General features: G+C 41.0%; 1 long non-coding RNA gene across 1 annotated transcript; it reads left to right on the top strand.

Moving 5' to 3' along the window:
- Nucleotides 1–1098: 1098 nt before the first annotated feature.
- On the top strand, nucleotides 1099–5015 carry LOC310733692. Its single transcript, XR_014535858.1, has 2 exons — nucleotides 1099–3112; nucleotides 3170–5015. It is a non-coding gene; the product is annotated as an uncharacterized lncRNA (long non-coding RNA).
- Nucleotides 5016–12538: the final 7523 nt, after the last annotated feature.

Here is a 12538-nt window from a genome sequence, read left to right as displayed (position 1 = left end):
TAAAACCGTCCGTGTGGAAACACGAGAACCAAAGTTCCTTTTTGTGTCCTGATGATTTACGTCATTCAAAACACCAAAATTACTTAAAAAGATTAGCAAGAATATATTTGACCGCATGCTCTATGTTTGGTACGGCATCAATATTTCTTCGTGCGCACGTTGATTAGAGAATTAAACACTTGAAAAGTGGTACTTTTACAACAGATACAGATGTGCAATTAAGTTGCGATCAATCACGAGTTACCTCACGACAAACATGCGATTAATCACGATCACATATTGTAATCGATTAACAGCCCTAATAAATAAATAAATATATATATATGTCACCATCGTTTTTTTTTGTTTTTTTTTTTATACATCTTTTCACCAGGATTATCTTGAACACAAATCTCAATCCACACCTCTAAGATGTGAACCGTGTTTTCTTCCGTTTTTCTTTTTTTCTAGCATGACAGATGTGTGTGATGCCATGTTTTTTTTTCCTTCATCGTTTCATATTGAAGCACAATGCCGTCCTGGAATTATTGCAGCTCATTGGAAATCTGTTCACGATCCTTATATCCGATGCTCTGAAATGTCTTTAGTACTTGTGTACATCATGTAGAGCCAAAACCTTTTTTTTTTTTTTTTTTTTTTTTTGGGGGGAGTTTCCAGACTGTAAGACAGTCAAGTTGTTGCTAAAAGTTTGCAGGTTGGTATCAGTTGCATTATAAATGAACGACGTTACGCTGTAATGTGTGGGATTTTGCGAGTCTCCATTCTTCGAGTGGAAAACGACTCTTTAAGGTCTGATAAACAAACATTATGTGGGCAAAAGTATTGGGACGCCTGACTTTTCCACCCGTATGTGGTTCTTCCCCAAACCGTTAGCACAAAGTTGGTCCGCAGACGTGCGGAATTTAAAGGCACTTATCTTCACCCTAATGGGAAACATTCCAGTGCGACATTCCGATGCCAAACCCGAGGCACCAAATTGGAAAGTCCCGAAATTGGCAAAAGGTTGATAGACTGAAAAATGAAGAAGAAGAACTGAAGCACAAGCGCATTTTATCGGCACAAGCAACGTAACACAAACGCGATTTCCATTTCCTTTCTAACCACACTGTGTGGCCAAAAGTGTTGGGACACTTTTGAAGATGTGCTTGGGACACTCATGAAGATATGCTTTCCATGGGTTGGAGTAGGAGATGTCCTGCTAAAGAGCTCAAACCCTATTGGGATAAATATGAACCCTGATCACACCCCAGGTTTCCTCAATCAGTGTCTGGATTTAGTTAAGCACAAATTTCCCAAAAAATCTAGTGGAACATCTAAATGGGGAATGAGATGTTCGGGAAGCACAAACCTTCTCATCTCATGGTCAGGTGTCCACAAACTTTCAGCCATATTGTGTCAAATAGAGTGTAGATTTGATTTGAGAAATATTGTTGTATTATTTTTCGGCCTCATTTCCACTTTGTTTCACGTTGTCACACTTGTCTCCATGTTTTGTGTGTTTGTGAGTCACAGACGGTTCGTATGGAGGTATTGAGGCGACGCTGTTCATTTCCACCTCCTCCGGGACCAATTTTCTTTTCCTTTTGCGCTTTATGGTTCATTGTTATTCTTTCTTTTTTCGAAACACAACGCACCTCACTAGAAGATTTTGTACTGAAGCCATGTCCTGGATGCAGTTTGGAAAGTCGCACTTCAGTGAAACACAAAAAAATCGTTCGATCGGACAAATTGTACACGATTCCGATCAGGATTCCGCGCTCGGTACCTTTATCCATCGGGAGCCATTACGCAAAACGATTCCATTCTTCTTACTGGTCATGTAATCGGATTGCAATATTTGATTTTCCACTGTGAGCATCACTATTTTTCGTCCCGATCGGAGGACAGTGACGTCGATGGAACGCAGCATGATTATGAATTCAGAAAGTCATGTTTTATAGGGGGGTCCGACGGACCGGAAGTACACGAGGAAGACGGCTCGAGCTTGCATCTTGTTTCGTTTTTTCCCGCTCGACTGATCTCCTGAGAGTCACACTTTCGCTTTTGGCGTCAGTAAAACCCGGACCCCGCTAACGGCGATCGATACGCTGACGGAATGCTGCGCACTCGATACTACAAAATTATCATACGATTCGGTGAAAAGAAGAAAAAGCCATAACTCTTACCATTGTGGTGTGCACCAGAACGTCTATATACGTCTAGACGATACACACCAGATACACACCAGACCAACGCGTTTTCGTATGCATGAATTTGCTTCTGACTTTTCTTGCAAAGGAGGAAGACGTTTTTCAGGAGGCAAGAGAAGCATCTGGGATCTGTATAGTTTTGGCCCAATTATGACACTTCAAGGTGTCTGCGAGGCAGCGAGATATTCTTGGAAAAGGTTACTAGAGTCGTTCAGGACCGAATGTAAATTCTGCTTTGTAAATGCTGCGCTCGATTGCTGTGGCTTGTGTTGAAACTCTCTGCCTCTTTGTGCTTTTTAAAGATCTGCTTTCCTGAAGGTTTTAGTTCCAACCCTCGTCGTGTACACCTCACGATGTACGCATCGCCCTCGGATTATCCCGACGCTCTAGCTGATCTAGCACTTTCCAGCCGTCTGAGCTGATCACGGTACCCAGTCGGTCAAACCGTCCAGCTGATCAAAAGTCATTGAGCTAATTAAATTGAGCTGATCAGATTTTTTTTCTGGCTGATCAGATTTTGTCTGGTTGATCCGATTTTTGTCTGGCTGAACAGTTTTTTGTCTGGCTGAAGAGATTTTTAATCTGTCTGATCAGATTTTTGTCTGGCTGAACAGTTTTTTGTCTGGCTGAACAGATTTTTATCTGGCTGATCAGATTTTTGTCTGGCTGAACAGTTTTTGTCTGGCTGATCAGATTTTGTCTGGTTGATCAGATTTTATCTGGCTGACCAGATTTTTGTCTGGATGATCAGATTTTTATCTAGCTAAACAGATTTTGTCTGGCTGATCAGATTTTATACAGCTGATCAGATTTTTGTTTGGCTGATCAGTTTTTTGTCTGACTGAACAGATTTTGTCCAGCTGATCGAGTTTATCACATTTTATCCTGCTGATCAGAATTTTCTAGCTGTTTGAGCTGATCGGGTTTTGTTTTAGTCATTAGAGCTGATCACATTTTGTTCACCTGATTGACCCGATCAGGTTTTGTCTGGCCTGATGAGCTGATCAGATTTTATTTAGCTGGTCAAGCTGATTAGTTAGTGTGTCCGGCTGATCAGATTTTTTTTTTCCCTGCTGCTCGAGCTGATCAGGTTTTGTCGAGCCAGTTGAGCTGATCAGAATTTGTCTGGCTGATCAGACATAGTCCAGCTGCTCAGGCTACTCAAAGGGATTCCGAGTGCTCGAGCTGATCAGAATTTGTCCTCCTGACCGAGCCAGCTGTTCAATCCGATCCAGCTCACTTTATCTGATCAGACTTAGTTTGATTTACTCTCAGCTCCTCCAGAGTTTACAAAGGCACTGGGCCACTGATTGGGGAAGTCATGAGTTAAAATCAGAAGCACTTAATTTGGCTGTATGGGGTGAATGTAAACGAACGTGACTAATCCCACATCAGCAGAGCAGGTGGTGATAAATACGGATTTGGGTTGGAGCTCAGGCCTTCAGTCAAGATATTTCTCCATGCAGCAAGTGGGAGACCCCCATTGCTTAACCTGAATACAATCAATACAACCTTAACGCTATGACGACTGTTGAAGTACTTCTTGTTGTACCCTCGAGCACCACGTAAAAAGGAAGCAGGCCTTAATATTGAATGTTTTTAATAAAAAAAAAAAAAAAAACTACTTTAGGTTCCTTAAGTAGTAACACGTCATGAAGCACTTTCAGTTCAAGTTCCATAATGAGATCAGTTTCTTTCTTTTTGTTTTGATCTTTAAAAAGGGATGAAATTAATTTTGTAATGAGATTATATGGTATGAATTGAACATAAAAAAAAAAAAGGAAAGAATTTTAATAGATTTTTTGGACTGTTTTTATTTTTTTTTACCTCCATTTTATTCGATTTGAATTGATTAGAACCAAAATAGTGCAAAAACTGTACTTGTGCACGTTTGACTTGTGCAAAATTGTTACCAGCATGCGCTTAATGTCGTAGTCAGTTCAACTTTTATGCAAGTGGGCGCATGTGTTCGACACACACACACACACACACACACACACACACTTACAAAAAAAAGCCATTTCTTGAACAGTTGATGTAAACAGGAAGTCCTGCAGGTCTGGGACCGTGTATTTTTACGGATTTGAAAGAGTCAGGTTGTTTGTATCTGATTTAAATACCAGCAAAGATTCATACGAACTCAAATTTTTCTCCGTTTTGCCGTGAGAGGTTCCTGCTGAACGTTCGTAGGCCAGGGTTAGCGTAGACCTGCTTTGCTTTTCGGTATTTGCTTCTTTTTTCTTTTTTTTTATAATCAGAATGGAATTGTGGTTGGCTCAAAACTGTTAACGACTTTTATATATTTAAAAAAGAGAAAAATAAAAATTGTCTTGTAAATGAAAAAAACTATTCCTGAAGCATAGAGTAACTTTCTGCTGTTGTCAGGTGTGTCTTTAAACTTGAGTTTTTTTTTTTTTTTCTCTCTCTCAGTTGTTTAGTATTGAATAATATGCTGGGACGTCTTTGCGTTTTAAAAAAAAAAAAACAAGAAAAATACCAAGTGTCTGGATTTTTTTTTTAGTTCTAGTCCTGACTGAGTGTGGGGATATGGAGTTCAGATCTCTTTTTTCATGGCCTCCCTTTTCCCAGATGAGAAACTCCATCTCTCTGGGAGTTTATTTAGAAAAAAGGGACCAAGGAGCATTTAATTTTATTTTATTTTTATGTCTAAATACGATGTTATATTTACTGGAAAGAGACTATTTTTAATCTGCACATTCTACTCGGTTTGTGTGTATGTTCTAAATATTAATCATGTTTTTTTAAAGAAAATATGGAGCAAATATATTAGAAAAAAAAAGAAATAAAATGCTATTTTGTTCTTTATGTTGTCGCTGGTTCTTCTTTACTTAGTGTGAGATCCAACAGCGTACCGAATCCACTCCATTGGGTCACTTTATCAATGCACTCTGTGGAGAAAAAGGATTAAGACGCCTGACTTTTCCAGCAATATGTGGTTCTTCCCCAAACTGTTACCACAAGATGGAGCGACACGATTGTATACAACGTCTTTGGAAGCTGTTACATGAAATATTCCCTTCATTTGAACCAGGAGACCCAAATCTGTCCCAGCATGACGCTGCTCCTGTGCACAAAGCCAGCTCCATGAAGATACAGTATTAAAATAAAATAAGTATTGAACTTTTTCCTCAGTAAATATATTTCTAAAGGTGATATTAGCATGAAATTTCTACCAGATGTTGAGAAGAACCCGTGCAATCCACACATGCAAAGAACTCAAACCGTAGATGTCCATAAATCTTAGGTTGTTCCCAACATCTGTTGAAAAATTCAGGTTAAAAAGGACCTTTAGAAATATATTTACTGAGTAAAACTTTATTTATATTTACTAGTGACCTTTTCAATACTTATTTTACCTGATGTATGATTCCATGGGTTGGAGTGGAAGATCTGCTATAGAGCTCTGACCTCAACCTTGTTGAACACCAGAAGAGGTATAATGACCTCCACTCTGGGAAGATGTGGGGTGTAAATAAGGATGTGTGTTAGTAAAGTCAGGTACTAATGGTGGTGAGGTTATGAGGCCTGGGGTGCAGTCAGCAGATGGAGATCTTCCTCTCCAACCCAATCTTCATGGAGCTGGCTTGGAGAAGTTACGGCTTGGAGAAGAACCACATACGGCTGGAAAACTGAGGTGTCCCAATACTTTTGGCCAAACCCCCGTCTCAGTGAATGAATCACATACTAGATGAATGGTGTCAATTATTCAATGCTCTAACAGACACCATCTAAATATATCTAGATAAAAAAAAAAAACGCTGCTCTCGTTCTGTATCCTATAAATAGCGAAAGAGAAAAGATGAAATATTGAAAAATCTGCGTCCCTGAAGGAGTCTGAGGTTTGGTGTGATCCATCCTTGGGAGCTGCTCACCTCCGGGGTGTGAGACAGCGAGATTGTAATTAAAGCAGCAGCTCCGCAGTGAGACTTTAATACACAGCACTGTGATGAACGAAATCTGCGACACCTTCGCAAAACTCGCCTGGTATTCCACTGGCTGGATGTGGACGAGTGTGTGTGTGTGTGTGTGTGTGTGTGTGTGTGTGTGTGTGTGTGTGTGTGTGTGTGTGTGTGTGTGTGTGTGGGGAGAAGGATGACGAAAGAGTGCGTCTGTAGTGTTTGTGTTGAATGTTGCAGTTGATGAAGAGACAAAGAGCGCATTATTCCCTGAACTTTTTTATTCATATTCCATATATTACCACTTGCACAGGCTCCTTTCCTCATTTCCATGTGTTTACACACATCCTTTATTGCCTATGCTGTTGATCATATTCTCATACTTACACTTAACTGCTGATAAATGTTCCCCCTCTGTTCTTCCACTGCAAAATGAGCTCCTTTACTGCATTTCTAATATATATACAGTAATAAGTCCCAGGAGTCATGGAGAGCATGCATGCAAATCAACTTTAACCAAAATGATATGTACGAGTTGTTATTAAAAAAGATTCGAGACTCGCCCTGTTTACAAGAAAGTACTTTATTTATCTACGTCACCTTTAAAACCGTCCCCTTGCACAGTAATACTGCGCTCCCAGCGTTCTCCTGGAACATGTCCTGGTCTTCATTTACGGGACGAGGGGGAAGTCGGCAGGAGCCGCATCTGGCGAGTGAGGTGGGTTTTCCTTAGCTTTCTGAGTGAAGACACTTGTGGGACTTAATGATAGTGATAAAGTGATAGAGCGATAAAGAGTGATAGTAAGGGTCTGATTGAGGGTTGGTGATGGGCAGCACAGTGGCAGTGCTTTCACAGGTCATTGATCTCCTGAACAGACGCCGTGGTGCAGTCTGGCTTTAATTGCTGTTAACCTGGCAGCCGTCTGATGATGATCCTGCACACGCCTCATTACCTGCCTATTAGCTCTCAGTTTACAGCACACACCCGTGAGAGCGTAAGCTGCTTCTCCTTAGTCGCAAAGAAGACGCGGATTTGATGTCTTAACCCTGGGGTCCCCAAGGTACGGCTCGTCTACTGTCCCTTAATGTCGTATTAAATCTACGTTTTACTCATATCATATCTGTTGGGCTACTGTTGGCCAAAGGAGGAGAAGAAGAGGAGGAAGACGTCTACAGAGACAGGAGAAGTGTAGGAGAGTGGAGGTTCAGGTTGGTACTTTAAATGTTGGCACTATGACTGGTAAAGGGAGAGAGGGAACTGATATGATGGAGAGGAAACATTAAGGGTGTTTAAACTGTTCTATCATGGTGTGGATGGAAAGAGAAATGGTGTAGGGGGGATTCTGAAGGAGGAGTACAGTAAGAGTGTAGTGGAGGTGAAGAGAGTTTCTGATAGGGTGATAAACGTGAAGCTGGAAGTTGAAGGGGTGATGACAAATGTCATCAGCGCCTATGTTCCACAAGTGCGTTGTGAGATGGAGGAGAAGGAAAAATTCTGGAGTGAGTTAGATGAAGTGGTAAAGAGTGAACCTCAGAATGAAAGGTTTATATGGGCATGTAGGTGAAGGGAACAGAGGTGATGAGGAGGTGATGGTAGGTATGGATTTAGGGAGAGGAATGTAGAAGGGCAGATGGTGGTAGATTTTGCTAAAAGGATGGAAATGGCAGTGGTGAATAAGTTTTTAGGAAGAAGAAGTAGCACAGGGTGACATATAAAACTGGAGGAAGGTTGGATGGTGTGGAGATGGTGAAGCAAGAAGTGGATAGGATTAGTAAGGAGGAAGTGAGAGCAGTGATTGAGAGGATGATGAGTGGAAAGTTGGTTGGACCAGAGGACATATTAGTGGAAGCATGGAGATGTTTAGGAGAGATGCAGTGGAGTTTTGGAGTATGGTTTAGAGACAGTGGCATTGAATAAAAGACAGGAGGTGGAGCTGGAGGTAGCAGAGCTGAGGTTTTCGTTGGAAGTGACGACGATGGACAGGATTCGAAATTAGTTTATTAGAGAAACAGAGCATGTAGGAGGTTTTGGAGACAAGGTGAGGGAGGCTGTTGAGATCAGTTGAATAACCAATTATTAAAAAGTACGATCTAACCTAGCTATCGGTATCTGTCAAAATTTTGTAGACCAGTTTGGTGTTAAAAAAAAAAAACAAGGTGACACTGGCAGCCTGTATGAACTCTGCCCTCTTGTTCTCCATGAAAATGTTGATAGCAGGATGTAGCCTGTTTTCTGTCCAACTGTTAACAGGTGCACATCCAATAACCAGCCTTTCAATGTGGACAGAACAACAGAGAGATGGTTGTGGACTTCAAAAGAGTATAGTGAAGGCATTCCCTCTGAAAATGTAATTGTCAAGAACACCAAATTGCTGAGAACCTCACCTGGTCCCTTACCACCAGCTCCAAGATAGCCTTGCTACTTCCTGAGAAGGCTGAGAAAGGCCCAGCTCTCATCACCCATCCTTAACTAGTTCTGGAGACAGCATCCTGGTTTGGGAATCGCAAGATCCTTCAGCGGATGGTGAAGAAGATCATTGGAGTCTCCCTGTCTTCCGACTTGGACATTTCCACCACCCACTAGATCTGCAAAGAGCCAGAAGCATCGCAGCTGATCTTATACACAACTCTCACACACTCTTCATGCTTCTGCCTTCTGGAAAGAGGTAACAAAGCGTTCAGGATCTGAGACCTCAGAGTTTCTGTGTTCAGTCAAGAAAGTTTGGAGGATTCGTGTTTTTTCAATCAAACCTACTGAAAATAATAAATAATCAGACAGGGTACATGAGCACCCCCTTGTGTTGAGGAATTGAGGTCAGATCAGTGTGGCTTTCTCTGTCTGGAGATCTTTGTTTCCCTTCAGGTTTAAAACCTTCTCTAATGAGCATGTATGTCCTTCTGGACGTAATTGGAGTCCTCTCTGGAGCAGGTCATGGAAGTGTGACCTTCTCAGAGGAAAGCAGGAAGAATGAGATCGAGAGAGAGATCGGCGAGGGGATGTGCTGAGCCAGACGTTTTTATCATCGCATGCTGTAACTTGTGCTGAAATATTCATAACTGAATCTGGGCCTCGAAATAGAGTAGAGTTCTGCGTAGGACTCGGTGTGCTTCAAGACCATTGGCTTCTCCACCCACACTCTTTTCCTTCGTCCTTTTTTCTTTTTCCCTGTGTCTCTTCACCACCACATTGTCCTTTACCTCGTGCTGAATCCCAGTGACCTATTTTATCAATGTCACGCCCTAACGAGCTGGTGGGAGCAGACAGCCCATGGCGCAGTGACACTCATTAGGAGTTATGGCTTCGGCGGCGCCTCATAACCGCAACGAACGTTTTCTCTGCTCATTTCTCTGCCGCGCCCTCACTCTGTTTAGCTCTTCTCCACTGAATCACCACAGAGTGTTCAAACACACTATCGGAACAGATACACCAATGCTGTTTCGTATATATTTATGGCAGGAAATTGGGGAAACCAGTGCAGTAATATAATATAGAATATACAACAGCATACACACTATATATAAATATATAGGGATGTGCATCGCCATAACTGAGGCTGATGCACTTTTTAATGCGATCTCGATGCCTACGTGCGATTCGATTCCCATTCAAATTCAAATTCCAATGCGAGTCAATGGAAAAAATACGATGTTCAGCAATTCAATATGGTACAAATAGTTTATATCTTTGGTTCAGACACACAGCAAATCATCCATTTACATACGTCCCTTTTAACTTCTAACGTATGGTCCTTTCACACACGCCTTTGTAGTGCAAAAAACACAAATCAGATTGAATAAACGCAGACGTTCTTTTCCTGTTGTGTCTGCAGGAAGTTACAGCTCTGCCTCTGCCATGTTAATCTGTATTCAACGTGACTCTCAGGACACGCCTCTGTCTCCGTAGTGTTGTGAAACGTCATATTTACGTAGCAGTGGCGGTGCTGGGAGAACGCGCTCGAGAAACGGTTTAGCGACGAGAAATTGATCTACATATCTAATACTGGTCACAAATTATAAGTCATAATAAAAGTAAAGCGCATCTACTACCAGGAAGGAGGAAAAGAGGAAGACCAAGGAGGAGGTTTATGGATGTGGTGAGGGAAGACATGCAGGTAGTTGTTTTGAAAGAGGCAGATGTATAGAACAGGAGGGTATGGAGGCGGATGATCCGCTGTGGCGCCCCCTATTGGTAGCATCTATTAATAATTATATATGAATAAATCATTTTCAAATATCTTAGCAAAGGATATATTCAATTCAATTCATGTTTATATGTATTGCACTTTTAACGATGAACATTGTCTCAAAGCAGCTTTACACAGAAAGTGAATATGTTCTTTATGAGTAAGTTTGTCCCTGATGAACGAGCCGGTGGCGACTGTGGCAAGGAAAATCTCCCCGAGACGGCATAAGGAAGAAACCTTGAGAGGAACCAGACTCAAGAGGGAACCCATCCTCATCTGGGTTGCACCGAATGTCCATTTGAAGCAGATAAACAATGTTGCGGGGTACAGTGATAATGATCAGAAGCGAAAAGTATTCCTGAGTCAGTGTAGCAGACTGTTAACATTAACTACATTCCAATCCATCGTCAAAGATCCCGTTCTTACTCTGGAATTTCATGGAACCACCCAAGGCGTTGATGAGAAACCGATCCAAGCTGCACAGAGTGGCCTCCAATCGAAGAGAACACTATCCAGAGGCAGGCCTGGACGAAGTGGGAAAATCCACAGAGAGGAGAGTCACTATATATGTCACTATATGTCACTATATATATATATATATATATATATATATATATTTCCTTTCTTTTTAAATGAAGTGATATCTGTACCAAAATCCGCCATGACGCACAGATCCGGCAATTAAAACCGTCCATTTGGAAACATAGCAAAGGCTCCGTTTGGTGTCCTGATGATTTACGTCATTTACAACACCATAATTACTTCCAAACTTATTTGGAATATTTGTTACTCTGCTCTATCATCTGAAAACGTGTAAACTGGTTTGTGTGTTTGAGCAACTGGCTCGTTGCAAATAAAGAGAAATAATGAGAACCTTTGGTTTTTCTATGTTTTTTTTTCCCCCACCTGTTTAATAGACATGAACAAGGTCCTTGAAAAACATGTCTACCCTCTTTGGAACATGTCTATGTTCTTTATGCTCTATGATTATGGAGATGGAGAAAATGTAAACAGGCTTGTGTGAGAAAATTGCTCAATTTGCTCAATGAAAAGAAAGAGAAGTAAATGGGAACCTGGTATTTCGATGTGTCTAATAGACATGAACAAGTTCTTCAAAAAAAACATCCATGACCTTTGAAACATCTCTTTTTATGCTCTATATTCAATTTGGTTTCTCTAATAATTAACATACATTTGCATAAAGAATTCATATTTGTTCATGGCCATGGTGCTTGGAGTATTAAAAACGTTAATAATAATTAATATAAATTTTTTTTTAAAGCTATCCAGCAAAACTGATTATTTATACGCTATATGGACACAAGTTTGTGAACATCTGACCATTGTGGGGATTTGTGATCATTCAGCCAGTGAGGAAAATCAGGTACTGATGGAGGTGAGATGAGGAGGCCTGGGGTGCAGTCAACATGGGTTTTAAATCAGGTGTTCAACAGAATGCATGTATTACATAACATTTACAGCATTTACCAAACACCCTCAAGGAGTAAAGATCTTACTCAAGAACTCATGACCTTCTAGTCCAAAATACAATGTCTTAACCAGTGAGCTACCTCTTCATAAGGGTTGAGGGCAGAGCTCTGTAGCATGAGATCTTCCACTCAATCCGAGCTAAACAATTTTCATATCTTCATCTAGCTTGGGCACAGGTTTGCGTCCCCTAGTTCAAGTGATTATATAATCTAGTATATAGCATTCCAATATCAATCTAAAAACTACCATGCAACAGTATCTACACACAAACCAGCTCAACCTTAGTAAATTTCAACATCTAAATCAACATCTAAAGGCTGGCAAAGAGCTGAAAGCCAGCATGTGCTTCCACACATACAGTTTAAGCTGATAGATGTCCGAAACTGGTTTCGAGATGCCGTGATCGACAGAAGAAAGAGGCTTAGAAGATTGAGGAGATTAATACCATGATTTTCATCCAGAATCCATGGACAATTCTGCTCTGTTGGACATGCTATGGATAGCTGTGATATTTAAATGTATATTGTTTGCTCCTCATCTGTGAGATCTTCATGCAAGTGAGTATTTTTAATTCAATCATTTTGCTTAACATTTTCACACACACCTCACAGCTCCAAAGCCACTGGTTTAGAGCTCGCTGTTGGTTTTCTCAAAGATCTCCAGCGTGGGTTTCTTCCAAATCCTAAAAACAGGACAGTATGTGGATGTGACCAACCTGTACCTGCTGTAGATGTTAGGGAATGTGTGATCTACTGCT

This window comes from Silurus aristotelis, assembly GCF_946808225.1.
Source record: "Silurus aristotelis genome assembly, chromosome: 11".
Lineage (NCBI taxonomy): Eukaryota > Metazoa > Chordata > Actinopteri > Siluriformes > Siluridae > Silurus > Silurus aristotelis.
This window is presented reverse-complemented; position numbering and strand designations above follow the sequence as displayed.